The sequence below is a fragment of the Gekko japonicus genome, unplaced genomic scaffold (genome assembly GCF_001447785.1).
Source record: "Gekko japonicus isolate JY-2015 unplaced genomic scaffold, Gekko_japonicus_V1.1 scaffold1263, whole genome shotgun sequence".
Lineage (NCBI taxonomy): Eukaryota > Metazoa > Chordata > Lepidosauria > Squamata > Gekkonidae > Gekko > Gekko japonicus.
Genome location: NW_015173165.1, coordinates 173,591 through 191,219, shown reverse-complemented (window position 1 = coordinate 191,219; position 17,629 = coordinate 173,591). Strand labels below are relative to the sequence as shown.

At 46.1% G+C, this 17,629-nt stretch overlaps 1 protein-coding gene across 1 annotated transcript in view; it reads left to right on the top strand.

Moving 5' to 3' along the window:
• ST3GAL4 (ST3 beta-galactoside alpha-2,3-sialyltransferase 4) overlaps window positions 1-17,629 on the top strand; it is a 235,157-nt gene that overhangs the window by 145,517 nt on the left and 72,011 nt on the right. Inside the window, exon 3 of the mRNA XM_015422505.1 lies at window positions 3,586-3,709. The gene's annotated coding sequence lies outside the window, so the exon portion shown is untranslated. The remainder of the gene's footprint in view (window positions 1-3,585; window positions 3,710-17,629) is intronic.

Below are 17,629 nucleotides of genomic sequence, written 5' to 3'. Positions count from 1 at the left end.
TGTAGGGAAGTAGCTCTTAAAGAGGACAAGACTGAAGGCGGTATTAGGTGGTAATCTAGACCATCAGGGGACTAAAGAAGTCAGCCTGATCTTTGGGGTGACTGCTCCCCCTTCCAGAAGAAGAGTAAGTGTACGTTTTTATACCCTGCTTTTTTCTATTCTAGGGAATCTCAAAGTGGCCCACAATGGCTTTCTCTTTTCCCCACAACAGGCACCTTATGAGGGAGGTGGGGCTGAGAGAGTTCTGAGAGAATCGTGATTGGCCCGAGGTCACCCAGCAGGCTTTACACGGAGGACCAGGGAATCAAACCTGTTTCTCCAGATTAGAGTCCACCACTCTTAACTACTACACCACACTGCCCGGGTTGGCTGATGGGGGTGCACCAACTGTGGCACACCAACTGTGCGCTCTCTGCAAGAAGCAGGAGTTGGTCACTGTTATCTATGCCTTTGCATCCAGAGCAGAGTAATGTAATGTGCTGTGTATTTGGTCTGTGCTTGAAATGTGTCTGGAAACTCCAGGTTAGGGAGAACACAGCAGCAAGGAGGTTGTGGACTGATGTGAGCTACGGTAAGCATGGTCTGTCAGTCCTGACAGAGCCTTCTCGCACTCCCAGTTCATTTCTGGGCACAGATGGAATTGCTGGTTCTTATTCCAACTAGCCTGGGACCAGGGTGCCAGATGGGCTGTTTTCTCCTGTTCAAACCTATCCACTAAATATGGGTGGCATCAGAGGCCCTGCCTGGCATGCTAACAACTGCTGGTAGGTGGTGACCCGAGACAGGGCCTTTTCAGTGGTGGTGCCTCGGTTATGGAATGCTGCCTCCACAGTTACTCATCTGGCACCCTGTATGAGTTGTTACCTGTAAAGTCTTATTTATTTACTTATTTACATCCCACGTTTCTCCCAAATGGGGAGCTAAGGTGGCTCACATTGTTCTCCTCTCCTCCTTTTTATCCTCACAACAACCCTGTGAGGTAGGTTAGGCTGAGAGTGTGTGACTGGCCCAAGGTCACCCAGTAAGCGTCCATATTTTGTGGTCTAGGAACCACATATCTACTGGACCACCTCTCCTGATGTGCTCCTCTAAGGCTGATCGACACAGCTGACCATTGCAAAATATCTCATCTTCTTGCCATCAAATCAGATTTATGTTGGCTAGAAACTGAACTTTTCCCCCCTGTAGTGGTTCATATGTGGTGGAACAGTCTACCCGAGCTGCCAGGAAGGCTCCCACCTTATTGATCTGCCCCCCCCCCCCCCGAGGCAATATAAGGCTGAAATATTAACCGTGTATTTTGCTGATGAGCTGGGTAGAACATTCAGCCCAGAGGGCTTATAGGTTTTTATCTGATGTGGATATCTTATGCTATTAATCTGTTTTCATTGTAAACTTGCTTGACTCTTTTGTTAGGGAAAGCAGGTTTAAATTACAATAAATAAGTGTTGCCTTTTAAGTCTGAGATGCCAGGTGAAGATCTTTTTTTTTTTTAATTTGCCCCGGCATTGTTTTGATTGCTGCAATGCTGCTAATATTTTTTTTCTCCTCTTTGGATAGTCTTTGACAGCTGCTGAACTTGTTTTAATGGAGGTTTGTTTTTAATGTTGCTAAATCTCTATTTATTTAGCCTTCTGTTGGTTTAAGTGGTTTCTACAATGGGTTTATGCTACTGACTTTAACTTATTGACTTTAATTTATTGTGGTGTACTCATTCTTTTAGTGGTTTTAAATATTTTTTTTATCCCTGTTTGCTGTAAGCCACTTTGGGGGGGGGGAATGGGGGGGGAAGTGTCTAATAAATAGCTTAAACAAATTAATAGCTGTCTCCCCTGCTTCAAAATAATGATGGGAGGTGGTTCAGTATTTTGCACCGCTATGGCTATTCCAGATCCCTTCACAGAATGATGAGCTCTCGATTTAAAGGGGTAAATCTCTATTTCTAGAAGGGGATATAAAGAAAATGTGCAGGCTGGAGTAGCAAGTGTTTCCTGGCTTTTGGTGTTCTGGTCTGTGAGTTCAGAGGTTATCAACAAACACATAGTAAAAATGCATTATTTAGTTGTATTCAAATGACATAATACATAATTTAGGGCAGGGGTCATTTCCTGCAGGAACGCACAGGAGTGGAGCTCCGGCAGTAAAGAGCCCAGGGGGCGGGCACATGCCACAAGCCCCGCACCCTGCTCCCAGCAGCCCTCAGTCAAAGCGAGAAGCAGCCAGGTAAGCTGCAGAGCCCCCGGCCCCCTGACCCAAAACAGTCCAGTGGCACCTTTAAGACCAAGTTTTATTCAGGTACAAGCTCTCCCTCCTCTGTGAGGACAGATCTGCACGTTTCCCCCCCCCCCAATAGCTAGCAATCCAAAACAGTCCAGTGGAGCCTGAGCGGTGGGTGTTGCCTTCTGACACACTTCCGGTGATGTCAGGGGGTGTGGCATATGCAAATAAGTTATGCTAATGAGCTCCTGCACCTCTTTTTCTACGAAATGACCCCTGATTTAGGGGAAATAGAACAAAGTTTAAGTCCAGTGGCACCTTTAAGACCAACAAAGTTTAATTCTGATTGTAAGCTTTTATGTGCATGCACACTTTTTCAGACGCACACGGAAGCTTATACCCAGAATTAAACTTCGTTGGTCTTAAATATGCCACTGTACTCAAGCTTTGTTCTGTTTCTTCACACCAACATAACTACTCACCTGAATCTATAATTTAGTGGAGTCTAGGAAGCACTTTCACTTTTTGCAGGGCTTGGCAAGACCTGAGCAGGAAATGGCTTCTGATTGACTGGGACTTGTGCTATGGTCCCAACAGTTATCATGTCCTACCAACCTCCAGTATCATCTGCGAAGTCTGCCTTTTGACTTATTTTATACCAGGCGTGTCCTGTAAAAAAATTCATGCGCTCATACAAAGGCATGCATCAAGGTGGTGGTTGTGTCAAAGGGATCAGCAGATCTAGATCACTGCTGACCTCCTCTGTCTTCCTGGGCACTCTGCACACTATGCACAGAACTGGTGTTGTCCTCCACCAAAATCATGGCGTGATCCCTGTGACCATCCTGTGGCTGCCTGAGTAGGTTTTGTGGAAGGAATCACATAAGCGGATGATAAGGAAACTACTTGGGAGGCTGTGTTGTGGGAATAAAAAGTAGATGTTTTGGTGGTAGGGTTGCCCTCTTGTGGCCTGGCTTTGCTTCTGGAACCTTGAGGGAAGTTGACAAGGAGAAATTAAGTAGGGGGGGGTCTCCAGTAATTTAATCACCTTGATAGGGAAGGAAAAAACCCTTCATCAGCTTAATTTCTTAGCATCAGGCTGTTGTTGAAACAGCAGAGGCAGTGCAAGTAAAAGAGTTGACCACAGCTGGTGGGTCCCTTTAGCTGGCTTCCCCTACCACCTTGTAACAAATGTTGATCTCGGTCCCTTGTATCAGGCTTAGTGATTGTAATAACTGTTTGATGGATGTGAGAACATAGCCTCTCCTTAAACAACGCCAAGGAACCTTTATGGTTAATCTAGTGAAGTCTTGCAGCCTCCAATTTTTTGTTTAAATGAGTAATGTTGTTACTGGATCTGTGTTACAGATGGAGAACCAGAAGCACAGACTGTCTAACCTTGTACAAGGCATCTCACTAGCCCAGCTGGAAGCAGAAACCAGAAGCCCCACAGCTGTGAGACATCACTGTGTTGTGTAGCCTGCGAGGAGGGGTAAGTTGAGTGTGTATATGCAGCGCTTGACATGGAAACACGCTTCCTGGCTATGAGAACTGGATGGTGCCATCTGGTCTGCTTTGCTGCATGTATTCTGGCTGCATCTGGATGGTGTCTTTTAGGGAGTCGGCAGGAAAACAGAATGAAATGGAAGAGAGAAATGCTTTTATGATTCCTCTAGGCGTAGGACTTGGTAGAAATGGATGGGGTTTGGGACTGGGATGCTATCGGCTTCCGTAGTAGCTGGAGAAGTAGCTCTCTATTGATCACCCAACACCATTCAGTAACTTGTTTTTGTTTACCTGCTGTAGTGCACATCCATGTTCCTCACTGGGTATACTTATTAAGGGGTCAGCTGTCTCCAGGCATAATCATGCTCAAGGTGATGCAATAAAGTTTGTTTCCCCATACATTCCTCCCAGACCAGCATAAAAAGGAAGGAGTCTGTCTGTCTGTCTGTCTGTCTGTCCGTCCGTCTGTCCGTCCGTCTGTCTGTCTGTCTGTCTGTCTGTCTATCTATCTATCTATCTATCCTCCAGGATTAAGGAGATGATAGATAGATAGATAGATAGATAGATAGATAGATAGATAGATAGATAGATAGATGATAGATATAGATAGATAGGCAAGAAAATGGTAGCAATGTCTTTAGTTAGCCTAGTGGCAAGAGAACTGGCAAATAAAGATGAGTTTTTAACCTGCCAGCAGAAGGAGAATACCTGACGCTCCCAACAGACCAGATCCATATGGTAGGGTTGCCAAATCACGCTGGGCGGGGCCACGCCATTTGAGGGGAAAACAAAGAGTTTCCCCCTCAAATGGCGTGGCCCCGCCCCCAGCGTGCAACGTCACTTCCGGTGACGCGCACGCCGGGGAGGGGTTTCCCCCGGGACCTGATTCCCTGGCGTCGGGGAACGGAGCCTCCGGGGCGGGGGATTTCCGCCCTACCGGGGGAGTTGGGAGCCCTACAATATGGACTTAGCCAAGCTGCATGCAACAGAAGCATCCATATGGGGGAACCCGCTAACCTGCATTGACAATGATGAATTAGAACATAAGAGACGCCAATGTTGGATCAGGCCAAAGGCCCATCTAGTCCAACACTCTGTCACACAGTGGTCAGAAATACCAGTGCCATCAGGAGGTCCACCAGGCAAGACTCATAAGAGAGGCAGGCCAGAGTTTTCAATATGGTGGCATCTCATGATCAGGAACTACATCTATTCTTCTACCATGTCTGTAATTTTGAGAGTTTTTTTTAATGCAGAGAATGCTTTCCTGGCATACAGTATTTGACAATGGTTTTACTTTGCTTTGTATCTGCTAACGTTGATGTTCTTGCAGTTTTGTGGATTTATTTGTTGGGCAGCGGGATGAGAACGGGGTGTGCAGGCCCCATGTTAAAGAAGAGAGCCCAGAGTGCTACAATGATTATGCTAAAATGATTGTGATCAGGGGTCATTTTGTAGAAAAAGAGGTGCAGGAGCTCATTAGCATAACTAATTAGCATAACTTATTTGCATATGTCACACCCCCTGACATCACCGGAAGTATGTCAGAAGCAGGGGTCATTTCGTAGAAAAAGAGCTAGGGGAACTCATTAGCACAACTCATTAGCATATGCCACACCCCCTGATATCACCGGAAGTGTGTCATAAGGCCACACCCCCTGACATCACCGGAAGTGTGTCATAAGGCCACACACCCCGCCCCCAGCGGTCCTGGCCGCTGCCACCGGCCTTGCAACTCCACTGCCGAGCTCCATGAGGGGCCCGGCGGTGGACCTGCAAGGCCGGCGGGAGTGCAAGGAAGCCCCGCAAAGGCCCTCCCAGGCCCCAGGCAGGCAGGGGTGGGGAGAGGCAGGGAGGAAGCAACTTACCCTCCCTCTTCTCCTGCCTCCTCCTGGCTAAATGAGGGCCGGAAGTGGGGTGGCCGGAAGCAGGGGGCGGAGCTTCGTCATGTGCCCCGCCCCCCATACCTCACCTGGGGGAACTGCGATCCCCCGCGTTCCCCCCCGAAATGACCTCTGGGGGTAGGCCTTATAAATCACTGTCTGACTGTTTAGCAGCTTGGTTCATCAGAGCATGAAGGGCCCCACCAAGGCTCTGTTTGCAGCATTTGTGGACCCAACGTCTGCCTTCCGACTCAGTGGATCAAAGAAGGTGCCAATTTGTTTTGACGAACCTTTAACTGGTTTTAACACTATAGCCTTGTTGTCTGCTGTTCTTTGTCCATGTTTTATTTGTACATTTTATCTGCTCAGTTGTCATGATCTTTGGCCACAGTCAATAAACTCTTGACTGATGGACTGACAATTTACGTAGGAAAGATGAGACCAAGGACTTTTAGTAACCACAGTCAGACCAGTGAAGGGCATCGAGAACTCCAGTATCTGTATGTTTGTCGACTTGTTAAAAATTTCTGGCGGGCCAGTGACCTCCCTCTTCTCCTGCCTCCTCCTGGCTGAATGAGGGCTGGAAGCGGGGCAGCCGGAAGCAGGGGGCGGGGCTTCGTCATGTGCCCCGCCCCCCATACCTTACCCGGGGGAACTGCGATCCCCCGCGATCCCCCCCGAAATGACCTCTGGTCAGAAGGCACCACTGGACTGTTCTGGATTGCTAGTTATGGGGGGGGGGAGAGAACGTATAGAACTGTCCTCGCAGAGGAGGGAGAGCTTGTACCTGAATAAAGCTTGGTCTTAAAGGTGCCACTGGACTGTTTTGGACCGGGGGGTGGCTCTGCAACTCACCAGGCTGCTTCTTGCTCTGACTGAGGGCTGCTGGGAGCAGGGGGTGGGGCTTGTTGTATGTGCCCGCCCCCTGGACTCTTTACTGCCGGAGCTCCGCTCCTGTGCGCTCCCGCAGGAAATGACCCGTGATTGTGATGGTATGTTCTCTCGGGATTAGTTGTAACTGGTGGGCATCAGTGTTTGGCCGCCATAGTGTCCACTAGCTGGCTGATACATTCCAGGCTGCACAGGAAGCCTGTGTGTCCCATTAACCCTATGAGTATAATGGTTGTGTGTGAACTTAAACTTTCTTCTTTCAGGACTTTCTTTATTCTGTTCAGTTCAGTTGACCTTTATTGGCATAAAATACCTTAAAAAGGATTACTATAAGAAGAAATATACATTTAAAACCATGTATGGCCAGACATATAAAACATAAGGTAGCATAAAACAATTACTCATTCCTGAAGGCCGATACTCTTCTTGTAAGTCTTGGCTGCTTATCTCCTGTGTCTGTTCTAACAGTTTTGCCTGTATCACCATGCCTTCTGGACAGGGATTTTGGGTTGAGTTAGAAATGATACAATGCAGGACGCCTAATCCACATCGGGTTGGGTGTTTGTAGAATGAGTCAAACAGGCTTAGGAGTTTCCTATCCTGACACCATTCGAAAGGCTGATTGTGTGCGTATGTGAAAGGGAGGGAGAGAGATTTGTTACAAAAACATGACAGCCTTTTGAACTTCAGGTTCTAAAAATAGTTGCACAGGCCCCAGCAGTCTTGTGAGCTATTGGCCATTGTGCCTGGAATTGGGGGGGGGGGAGAAGGAGGCCACAGACACACACACCATGCTGAGAAGAATCAGGCCACAACTTTATTGATTACAGGTTCCTCAGATCTTGGCACAGCAGAGGCTGGGAACAATGGGTGCGATTAGCAGCCTAACTGCTTTCAGCACCTTCCGCAACTCACTTGGTGGGTTAAACAAGGGCAGAGGGCTAGTATTAGGGCTGGAAGGGGCAGAAACTGCTATTCCTAGTCATCACCAATGTTCCTTCTAAGCTGTGGGGTCTTGTGAGCAAAAATCCTACTTTGTGAGCTATGGGCATTAAAGTTTTGAGCGAGCCATTAGGTTGCTGCATAAATTAGTTTGCTTTGAGGCCATCCTTCCTGAGCTAAGGCAAAAATCTGTGAGCCGGAGGCTAAAAAACTGTGAGCTAGCTCACACCAACTCAGCTTAGAGGGAACACTGGTCATCACCGTTCTCCTGGAGGCCTGGCCACCCTCGAGGTTAGCTGTCTCGTGCCCCACCCTGCAGAGCCATTTAAAGGGATTCTGCTTTGGTCATGCAGGGACCCTGACCCACACAACCTCCACTGTGTTCCCTGCCAGTGCCTAAATACCAGCAGCCGGTTGTGACAGCTATGCTCTTTACAGTCAAGGACCCACAGGATACATTTACTTTCTTTGCTAAGGGAAAAGCAAAGATCCCAGGGCCTGATAGCCAATCAAGGCCCTGGTAAAATTCCTTTCCAGCCCTGTTAACCAGCGATCCCCTGCAGGCATAGTGAAAGATGAATAGCACACTGAACATACATTCTGAAAGCATAATGTGGCCGGGTGGTTCTTTGCCGAGAGAGTTCCAGAATGGGGCTGGAAGGGAACCGCTATTCCTAGCCATCAACCCCACTTCCCTGTCATGAAGAACTGGCTCCCGGCACATGGCTTCCCTGGTGCAACTGGGGAGAGCAGCCACTCTGTGAGTCTTGAAACAATTCCTCCTTATCCGGGCTCATCGATGTCCCCAAGGGAAGAGGAGGAAGCAGGAGGCTCAGCTTAGTGCATTTCAGAGGAGAATAGTGATTTCAGCTCTAGTGAATTTCAGCTTTTCTCTCTCTCTTTCTTTTTCTTCCAACTTGCTTTGCTGAACACCCAGGGCACTTTGCTGTAGATCTTTGCCGAGAATTCCAGAATGGTACACCACCCTCAGCCAGCTCCTTTGCAGCCCAAGCTGTGCACCAGAGTCAGCTCCAGGTCCCTATGCCCCCTCTGCTGGGCTGGTTCGTTGGAGGCAGCCTGCAGGAAACTTCTTGATGGCTACCTGGCTACCAGCAAAGCAGGGCCCATCCCCCCAGAGTAATCCATGCTTCCCCTCCTCCACCCAGGCACAAATGGGCCCCCTAGCCAAATGCCTTGGGAGCCTGTCTTATTATACAACAAATGACATGTTGTAATACTAGAAAAGAAAGCATTGCAATCAGATGTATATGCCTCTTGAGCAATGCTCCCTTTAAGCTGTGGAGTCTTGTGAGCAAAAATGCTACCATGTTAGCTACTGGCATTAAAGTTGTGAGTGACCGATTTGGCTGCTGCATAAATTAGTTTACTCTGGAGGCATCCTTCCTGAGCTAAAGCAAAAACATGTGAGCTGGAGGCTAAAAAACTGTGAGCTAGCTCACACTAACTCAGCTTAGAGGGAACCCTGCTCTTGAGGGAAGTTAAGTCAACTGATTTTGATTTCCAAGTGCCAAAAACAAGCTGGAAAAGGGGAAGGAGCTGGGGTAACAGAAAAATAGGGTGATGGGCATAGGAGTTTTTTTTGGGGGGGAGCCTCTGGAAATTCAGGGAGGTGTTTCCAAAACCTCAGCGGTGGCCAGACTCATTTGGCAGCGGCAGTTTTCAGCCACCACCAAACACTTCCTCGCTCTGGAACCGTGAGAGCCGAAAGAATAGCAGAAGTTTAGATGCCCTGATAAAGTCACCAGTTTCCTTCCTCCAGAGCCAGGTAAAGCTACGGCTGGTACGATCTCAGCCATATAGAGTTATAGATCCTTATCTAGACAGAAACATTCCTGATTCCTGTACAAAGAAGTCATTTATCCAGTGGCTATAGCTGGCTGCACAATGAAACCATAGTAAACAATCGTTATCGAAGAACAGACTTGGGAAAGAAAATGTTTTGTGGACATACACAATGACTGCCGGGCCTTCTTGCGCATTTCTGAAGCACGTTGAGGCCAGCACATGAGCCTTTTCCGTGTATGAGGATGCCGGGTGTCTCAGAGTCATGCTCTCCTTGTGCACATGATATATTTACTTTCTACATGTCCAGTTTTCCAGTTAACCCCCAAAGAGCTGAGTCTGGTCCCATAACCTGAGAACAGTATATTGGAGTGTCAAAGGAGGAAGAGTAGAGTTGCTTTCCTCTTTCTCAGAATGGCTTAGAATATCCAAAAAACTGACACTGATACCTTCCCTTTGAGGGAAGATGCATGTGCTGTCTTGACATTTAGAGCACTTCCTTCAAGTATGTTATTTGACAGTGTGGGAAGAGGAAGCGCAGTGTCACTCGCGTTTCCTCTCCCCCAGAACAGGAAGCTGAACTCCTATGAAGGACTTCGTGCTCAGAGACCGTCCCCGATGATGCCAGCCAATATTTTCTCAGAGGATGTGGATGGATTTTGGCCTGATCCTGAACAGGACTGTATTAAAGCAGCACTCAGCCCTTCATTTTGTTTAAACTACTCTGCTCAACTGTTTGCTTTGCCCCTTTTCACTCTGCAGAATAATGGGACTGTAGATCCTCATCCTGTGGAGTTGCCGCTGACTCGGCTTGGGGACAACGGGGGAGGACTGTGAGTAACTCGTCTTGTTACATGGCATTGTGGAATTCCCCAGTGCTAGGGAGCATGTGGAGGTGTGCAATGGCCAATGAAATGGATCTTGGGTGCAATGTGATTTTTTCTCTCTCTTTCTTTACAGCTGATTTTTCTCTTTTTTCACTTGGCCCGTGTGACCTGAGAGTAGGTTAGAATCTGTCTCTATGCCATTGGGCTTGGTGTACTAGGATATTGTGAGAAGCATCTTTACACTGTGAATGTATGTTGAGCTCTAGATCTGGATGGGAATAGGTTAGGATAATTACAGTAACGCTTGACTCTCTCCTTCTGGAGTGGATGTCCTCATGGAAGCTCTTTCCTGGGCTCTGAAGGATTCCATGGCAACAAGGAACCCCTTGCCTTAATTTTGCTAACCTTCTGAGTGCTGAGTTTTGATAAACTTATTAAATAAGATAGTTTTCTCTATCCCTAGAAGGAAAGAATCTTGTACGTTGAAAGCAAGCCCATTCACTCCCTTTCCAAACTCCAGTCTTGCCAGAACCAATTGAGACCCCGTTTGGAATTAGCATTTGTTGGGATGCCTTCATTGACCAACTTGCTTCCATGTGATCTGTACAAAGCCTGTTTTATAATCTGGCTTGTTTTGTGTATGGCTAATGTGTTGGGTAGCCCAGTATAGCCCACAGTAACCACCAGGCCTTTGATTAGGAGCCGCTACTAATAACATCTAAGGCCCTTTATATTAACACCAACAGCCTGTGATACATTAGACACTGACTGTGGCCATACTCTGCTATCATTTTATCATGGCCTAGCGGGATGCTATCGCCACCAGCACTTTATCTGTGTTTGTGACCTGTTTATGTTTATTGAGTTTTTATGATGCTGTACTGCGGTGGCTCAAGTGGTTAAGACACTGAACTGCAGGCTGTGGAAGGTCGGTAGTTAAGCAGTTTGAGACCCGGGTGCCGCATGATGGAGTGAGCTCCCATCTCGAGTTCCAGCTCCTGCCAACCTAGCAGTTCGAAAGCAAGAAATTGCAAGTAGATAAATAGGGACCACTTCGGTGGGAAGGTAACAGCATTCCGTGCGCCTTGGCATTTAGTCATGCCGGCCACATGACCACGGAAATGTCTTCGGACAGCGCTGGCTCTTCGGCTTTGAAACGGAGATGAGCACCGCAACCCTAGAGTCGGATTCGACTGGCTTTCGAGCAAGGGAACCTTTACCTTTACTGTGTTCACACATCTGTGTTTTAATGTATTTTAAAGTTTTAATGTAAGCTGCCCTGAGCCTGCCTTGGCAGGGAGGGTGGGATACAGATCAAAATAAATAAATAAATAAATAAATAAATAAATAAATAAAGAAAGAAAGAAAGAAAGAAAGAAAGAAAGAAAGAGCTTTGGCTGGCCTGGGACGTTACCACTAGTTGGAATTTCAGGGCCAACTAAGGGAAGGAAACCAAAGACATGTGTGTTTATTGAAAGGGTTAAAAACATTTACTTACTTACATACATACACATGGACAAAACCCGAAAACACACACACACACAAAACAAGACATAAAACATATTACATAAAACAGATCCTTCCTCTTTTCATGAGTTGTATTCCTCTATACATGTCTAAGTAAAAAATGTTTACAATGATTCACTCTAATTGAGTGCTCGTTTCTATCCATTTATATCCATTTGACCATACTTTTTGGAAAACTCAATTCATATTTCCATGGATTTTTTTGTGTTAAATTATCCATTTCAACCACTTCAATCACTTCCACATGTTGGTTTCCTCTCTACTGTTCATGCACAAGAGTTCAAGGCAGGGGTCATATGGGGCCGGAGCATGCTGGAGCACCGCTCCGGCAGCCCAGGTGGCGGCAAGCCCCACCCCCAGCTCCCCGACCCACGCTCCTGCCTTCCCCCCTGAGCCTCTCTGCTTTTGCGGAGATACTCCCTCCTCCTCCTCCTCCTAACTCCCATCTCTTTAACAACTTCCTTGCAATAGGAATTCTTCCTCTATCAAGGGGGGTGGTGGAATGCTTGGCACAATGGGATTTATCTGCTCTCCTTGCCTTTAGTTTGCTGTGATTGTCTCTTTTACTGGGTCTTTCCCCCACTTGTTCCCAGACATCATTATCATTGATTGGTGCAGATAAAACACTTCATGTCCTGTTTGTTATCCTGTGGTTTTTTTTTTAAAAAAATGGGCATCCAGCAGTCTGCTGTGTGGGAGGTATAGCACAGTTGTTCTCATGCAGCATGGCGGTTCTTACACAATACAAGAAGTAGTCTTTTTCTTGCTTAAGTTCTGGGGAGGTTGGCATGTCCAGGGCTGCTGTCAGACCCTTTTGGACACCTGTTGAGGCACATGGCACATGGCCCTGGGTATGCTGCTGACCACGGAATGCTTGGTCCATTTGTTCCCACCAAGAAATAGGAGATCACTCCAGAAGTTCTTGTGATATTACAAGGGCTTCTGGGTTGATTTCCCAGGATTTCCCAGGGCTTCTGGGTTGATTTCCCAGGAAATCAACGGGAAGGCAGAAGCAGAGAGTGATTCTTCTGTATTCTTTTAAGCTTCATTGTTACCAGTAGGGCTAAAAGGTATACAAAAAGTTTTGTGTCTCTACTCTTTCTACAAGGAAAATGGGAGGCTGCCATAGAAACTACTGTGACAATCTCCCCACTTTCTGGTCATTCTGGAGAGAATGGAGCGGTGATTCTCTTGGGCTACCTTTATCCCTGCTGACACACATTCCAGGGGTAATATAATAAGAGAAGCTCTTTTCTTTTTAATACCGGAAGCATTCAATGTCAAGGGGAGGTTGCCATGGTGAGGAAGGGGTGTGTGTGTGTATTTGTGAGGACCAGAAGAGAACAAGGTGGTAGTGATCAGGAGGGGAATTAGTAGTGCATCTTTCCCAAGGCAGCTGTGACATGGGATGCAGAGCTTAGATGGCAAGGAAGGACAGCCAAACTGATGTTCAAATGTAGAAGAGAGCCAGAGTACAACAAGAGTCCACTAGCGTCTTAAAGACTAACAAAATAGGGCAGGGCGTGAGCTTTTGTGAGTCACTGCTCACTTCTTCAGGTATACTGGACTCCTGCTCTTTTCTACTGCTACAGACAGACTAACACGGCTACCCATCTTGATGTTCAAATATACTTGTCAGTGATAAGTTTTCAAATTGAAGTTGGCTTTTCCCTCTTACATTTGGAAACAAAAATGGGTCTTGGCATGGTTATTGAGTGGATATCATTGCTTTGAATTGGTGTCTTTCTTGGCTTTTTTGGCCAGCTGCTGTATTTTTTGTTTATTGAGCATGCTCTGAGATATCATCTACTGTAAAGTCCACACATGGGAAAAGGCTGGTGCTTTCCTCAGTAGATGTCAATTGGTATCTGCTCATCTCTGTAAAATTTATTTAACCTAGACTTTGCCAACTAAAATAAAAATCACTTCACAGCGAGCGGCAAAAGGTCCATACTGTTGAAGGAAAACCCCCATCAGTATCTTGTCTGGCTGGAGATAGGCAAGGAAAGGGAATGAGATGAGTGCTCTAGGATTTGGAATTCTAAGAGTACATGAAGGTTGAAGTGGACTTCTTTTTATTATTCTATTTTATTTGGGGCAGAATGCTGCTCTTTGATGTAGAATTCTCATTCCATGTCCTTTTCTCTGGTGCTTTCAGGCATTTTGATATCCTCAGGCTGGTTGCATACGCAAATTAAACTAATAAAACCCCCTCCTTCTAACTCAACACTTTTGTAAAACTTTGGATATATATTCTCCCATTATGAATGCTTTTACTGCATTCTCAGCTATTGACACTATTTGGCTTAGGGTAGTGGTGGTGGTGTTGGAGGATCCCAAGATGTAGTGCCCTGCAAGTCCTCGTGGGCACTCTATGAAATTGCTGAGCTGTCGGGTTAGAACGGATAAAAGGAAGTACTTCTTCACCCAAAGAGTGATTAACACATGGAATTCACTACCACAGGAAGTGGTGGCGGCTACAAGCATGGACAGCTTCAAAAGGGAATTAGATAGGCATATGGAGCAGAGGTCCATCAGTCGCTATTAGCCACAAGGTATAGATAGGGGCTCTGGGGCAAGTGATACTTGGTCTTCTTGGTGCTTGGGGGGTGGTCAACAGTGGGAGGGCTTCTAATGTCCTGGCCCCACTGGTGGACCTCCTGATGGCACTGGTATTTCTGGCCACTGTGTGATACAGAGTGTTGGACTGGATGGGCCTTTGGCTGATCCAACATTGGCGTCTCTTATGTTCTTATGTTCTTAAGTCAGTATTTGTTGGCATTTTTACATGGGGGTTAAAGTTTCAGGTTTTAAGAAGAAGAGATTGGATTTATACCCCACCCTTCACTACCCAAAGAAGTCTCAGAGCAGCTTACAAATCTCCTTTTCCTTCCCCTCCCCACAACAGACACCTACGAGGTAGGTGGGGTTGAGAGAGCTTTTTCGAGAACAGCTCTGAAACAACTTGTAACTGACCCAAGGTCACACCAACAGCTTTATGTGGAGGAGTGAGGAATAAAACCCAGATTAGGGCCCACGGTCTTAACCACTACACTAAACTGGCTCTCAAAAGCTGAATTGAAAAATAGGAAATGGATTTTTAAAAACAAATCCCAGATTTGTATTTTGAAATTTCATTGGATTTCATACTTGTGAGAAATTTCATTTCCCCTGTGGAATGAATCTTGCAGCCAAGCTAGTTTAAGGAACAAGGATAGGTATCCCTACCCCCCATTGGACTTCCTACTGTATATGTGGTCATTCCTTGGTAGCACGTTGTCTGATGATAGCTCACAGATGCCACATTCTGAGAACCAAACTGGGCAAGTTATGGGAAGCTCAGCAAATGGCTCTCAGGAGTGTTTTTAGGTTGGAAAATAGTAGCTGTGTGGGGCCGCTGATTGGGGCTTCAGTGGGTTCCAGTAAGATTTACAGCAGCTCTGGGGGGCTTTTTAAGGCTGGGGATGATGGTGTGTGGAGGGGAGGGTGAACTGCACCATGCCATGGTGGTTATATGGTTGAATGAGCAGGGCACAGTGTGCTTTTGACCAATAAATAGATCCATTCTTAGATCTCCCAGCATTTTGCTTGGTTTGACACCAAGAGACTGCTGCAAATGAGTAAGTAGGGTGGGGCCACACGCTACTAAAATCTTTCTGCTGCTTCCCTTTTTTCTGAAATTGTGCCCAGGTGAGCCAGACCATATTGTGGTTTCAGTCTGGGCCACAGGTAGATGACAGCACAAAATTTCTCATCTGTTTGCATATTTGCCATTCAAACAGGGCGGCACAGTGATCTTGGCCCGGAAGACTCCTAAACCACCCCCAGCAGATGAAAAATGTCAGTTTAGGGGGGAAAACGAAATATGTGCAATATTGACTTTTTGATCAAGTTTAAAATTATTTTACAGCTTTGACAGCATAAAACACTTCATTTGTACCATTAGTTAGCATATAAAATTGTAATATTTGCCTTAGTTTTCTACAAGGAAGGGGGGAATGGCTTAGCAGTAGAGCATCTGCTTGGTATGAAAAAGGCCCCAGGTTCAGTCCCCAGCATCTCCAGTTGAAACAGCCCAAAGGAGATCCAGATGTCCTCAACCAGCCCTGGCCCCCGCCTGGTGGAACTCTCTGCTGGAAAACATCAGTGCCCTGTGGGAGTTATTACCTTTCTGCAGGGCATGTAAGGCAGAGATGTTCTGCCAGGCCTTCGGTTGAGGACTGCAACGGGACAGTATGACAGCTGGCACTCTCATATATCCTCCCCATCCCTCGTACCCTCCCCCCGAGGCTGGGGAGCTGAATTTTCTCTTTTCTTTGTGCCATCTTGTAATGTATGTTGTTTATTTATTTACTTGTTTTTAGGGAGGTGTAATTCTGGTTTTAACTTAAACAATTCATTGTATGCTATCTTGTTGTAAGCCGCCCTGAGCCCTACTTTTATGGGAAGAGCAACCTAGCAAATCCAAATAAATAAATAAATAATGCCAGTCTGAATAGACAATACTGTCCTTGATTCAGTATCAGGCAACTTCATGTGTTCAAGGGAAATTGTGAGCTTATTTATTTATTTATTTATTTTATTATATTTATACCCCGCCCATCCCGCGAACAGGCTCAGGGCGGCTAACACTGCGGTACAGTGTACCTAAATGACATACATAAGCTTAAAACTCTATAAAATATCATAAGTAAATACTTTAAAACATAAATTAACAATTTCTACTAAAATGCATACAGTAAGACACATTAGATGGCGCGCTTTCAGATCTCATACTGCATTAATACACCACTCATCATCCCTCGTGCCGGAAAGCCTAGCGATATCCAGGACCAGAGCTAAGATCCCAGCCTTACCCAGTACTAAGAACATAAGAAGAGCCTGGCTGGATCAGTGTAGCGATACAGCATCCTGTTTCACAAAGTGGCCAAACACTTATTCTGGAGGACCAACAACAGGTTATAGAGGCCATGACCTTTCCCAGCGTTGCCTCCTAGCCCTGAGTTTCAGAGGCTTGCTGCCTCTGAATGTGGAGGTTCCCCTTAGTCACTGTGGCTAATAGCCATGGATGAATCTGTCCTCTATGAATTTCTCTAATACACTTTTACGAGATGTGGGAAGGAGAAAAAGAGAAAAGAAAAGGTAGAGAGAGAGAGAGAGAGAGAGAGAGAGAGAGAGAGAGATGTACATTGTAGGCTGCTGTACCTATTGCAATTTTAGTGCATGTGCCTTAGTTTTTATATGAGAGGTAGCAAGAGAAAATAACACAAATTTTGAAATAAAGAAATCAGGCAAAAACTCTCTTGTACAGTTATAATAGTTTTATGGGGGTTAGCAGTATGTTTGGCTATTGAGGTAAACTTTATGGCATTGACCTCTTCAATAGTATATTACCGTCATATACATTGGCAGCACGTATGCTTTACTACATCATTCAGCAATATTTGAGGCCTTCTTTCTGAGTCAAGTGGTTCTTCCTCTGACAGAAGTGTTTTCAGGCTAGGAGATGATACGTGCAAGCATTGCATATTATTGGTAGACACAATTAGTCACATTTAATCAATGAATATATCTTTGCAAATATGCTGTCTGTGGTATGCACCGGAATTCTCATTCTCTAATACTCCAGGATTGTCAAAAATCTTCATGCTACACATTTTGAGAGATTAAGACCTTGCATTGATCCGGACGGCCCAGGCTATCCTGATCTCAGACCTAAGAAACTAAACAGGGTCGGCACCGGTTAGTTTTTGGATGGGAAACCACCAGGTCAGTCCTGGGTTGCTACACAGAGACAGGCAATGGCAAACCCCACCTCTGAACATCTCTCGCCTTGAAAACCGTGTGAGGTCACCATAAGTTGGCTGCAGCTTGATGGGGCCTTCCACCCCCAAAACTTTGTCCTGAACAGCAGTTTGCTCATTCAGTGTTTCAGGCTCAGAATGTTTTTTTTCTGCTGTATGAGATCCTTTAACTGGATATGTCAGAAACCAGCTTTCCTGGATTCATAGTGCACACTCTACCGTTGGGCTG